The sequence below is a fragment of the Cornus florida genome, unplaced genomic scaffold (genome assembly GCF_030987335.1).
Source record: "Cornus florida cultivar Cherokee Brave unplaced genomic scaffold, ASM3098733v1 CherokeeBrave_3.0.0_Hap2_scaffold_79, whole genome shotgun sequence".
NCBI lineage: Eukaryota > Viridiplantae > Streptophyta > Magnoliopsida > Cornales > Cornaceae > Cornus > Cornus florida.
In genome coordinates, this window is record NW_026775911.1 from 62,501 (window position 1) to 65,000 (window position 2,500).

The window sequence follows — 2,500 nt, forward strand, 5'->3', positions numbered from 1 at the left end:
CGTGGGCATCGTATGCTAAAAAATGAAGTTTGGAGTTTGGGTTTGAAAATTTTACGGGAACTTCCTAGAAGCCTAAGAAATGCTTTGCTCGAGACGGATTTCGATTTGGAGGTCCGCCGTGTTAATTTTGCCAATTACGGCTCCTCGCCCGCACGCTCGTGCACCCCGACGTGCACACCGGCGCGCACGTGGGCATCGTATGCTAAAAAATGAAGTTTGGAGTTTGGGTTTGAAAATTTTACGGGAACTTCCTAGAAGCCTAAGAAATGCTTTGCTCGAGACGGATTTCGATTTGGAGGTCCCCCGAGTTAATTTTGCCCATTACGACTCCTCGCCCGCACGCTCGTGCACCCCGGCGTGCACGTGGGCATAGTATGCTAAAAAATGAAGTTTGGAGTTTGGGTTCGAAAATTTTATGGGAGCTTCCTAGAAGCCTAAGAACTGCTTTGCTCGAGACGGATTTTGATTTGGAGATCCCCCGAGTTAGTTTTGCCCATTATGACTCCTCCCCCGCACGCTCAAGCACCCCCGCGTGCACGGGGGCATCGTATGCTAAAAAATGAAGTTTGGAGTTTGGGTTTGGAAATTTTATGGGAGCTTCCTAGAAGCCTAAGAAGTGCTTTGCTCGAGACGGATTTCGATTTGGAGGTCCCCCGAGTTAATTTTGCCCATTATGACTCCTCGCCCGCACGCTTAAGCACCCCCGCGTGCACGTGGGCATTGTGTGCTAAAAAATGAAGTTTGGAGTTTGGGTTTGAAAATTTTACGGGAACTTCCTAGAAGCCTAAGAAATGCTTTGCTCGAGACGGATTTCGATTTGGAGGTCCCCCGAGTTAATTTTGCCCATTACGACTCCTCGCCCGCACGCTCGTGCACCCCGGCGTGCACGTGGGCATCGTATGCTAAAAAATGAAGTTTGGAGTTTGGGTTTGAAAATTTTATGGGAGCTTCCTAGAAGCTTAAGAAGTGTTTTGCTCGAGACGGATTTCGATTTGGAGGTCCCCCGAGTCAATGTTGCCCATTATGGCTCCTCTCCCGCATGCTCAAGCACCCCTGCGTGCACGTGGGCATTGTATGCTAAAAAATAAAGTTTGGAGTTTGGGTTTGGAAGTTTTATGGGAGCTTCCTTGAAGCTTAAGAAGTGTTTTGCTCGAGACGGATTTCGATTTGGAGGTCCCCCGAGTCAATGTTGCCCATTATGGCTCCTCGCCCGCACGCTCAAGCACCCCGGCGTGCACGTGGGCATTGTATGCTAAAAAATAAAGTTTGGAGTTTGGGTTTGGAAGTTTTATGGGAGCTTCCTAGAAGCTTAAGAAGTGTTTTGCTCGAGACGGATTTCGATTTGGAGGTCCCCCGAGTCAATGTTGCCCATTATGGCTCCTCTCCCGCATGCTCAAGCACCCCTGCGTGCACACCGACGTGCACGTGGGCATTGTAGGCTAAAAAATGAAGTTTGGAGTTTGGGTTTGGAAATTTTATGGGAGCTTCCTTGAAGCCTAAGAAGTGTTTTGCTCGAAACGGAATTCGATTTGGAGGTCCCCCGAGTCAATTTTGCCCATTACGACTCCTCGCTCGCATGCAATATCTACTCCTGTCAGAGCTGTGGTTTTACTTAAGACTACTATAGGGGGGGGGGAGTTCTCAGCACCAAGAGCTGCAAGTAAGGCCATTGCTTGCTTTGCAGTCTCGATTGCTCTACTAGTGAATAGTAGATGTCTTGGTTAGCTTGGAACGAAAAAAAAAATTTTTTGGGGAAAAAAAAAAAAAAAAGTTTTTGTGAAAAAAAATTTTTCGAAAAAAAAAAAAAAAAAAAAATTTTTTTGGATGCCTCGGTCTTCTATTTGTTTTGCTTGGGTAGATTAGGAAAAAAAAAAAAAAAAATTTTTTTGTTGGATGCCTCGGTCTTCATATTCTTTCTCGGCTATTTCGAAAAAAAAAAAAAAAAATTCCGGGAAAGAGAAAAAAAAAATTATTTTTTGTTGGTTGCCTCGGTCTTCATGTTCTTTCTCTGGTATATGGGAAAGAAAAAAAAAAAAAAAAAATTTTGGATGCCTCGGTCTTCTTGTTCTCGGTTGGATTTATCGAAAAAAAAAAAAAAAAAAAAAAAAAAAAAAAAAAAATTTTGATGCCTCGGTCTTCTTGTTCTTGCTTTGGTATATCGGAGAAAAAAAAAAAAAAATTTTTTGGATGCCTCGGTCTTCTTGTTCATTCTTCGGTATATCAAAAAAAAAAAAAAAAAAAAAAAAATTTGAGACTTCGGTCTTCTTGTTCTTGCTTTGGTATATCGGAGAAAAAAAAAAAAAAAAATTTTGGATGCCTCGGTCTTCTTGTTCATTCTTCGGTATATCAAAAAAAAAAAATTTTTTTGAAGCCTCGGTCTTCTTGTTCTTGCTTTGGTATATCGGAGGAAAATAAAAAAAAATTTTGGTTGCCTCGGTCTTCTTGTTCATTCTTCGGTATATATATATATATAAAAAAAAAAAAAAAAAAAAAAAAAAAA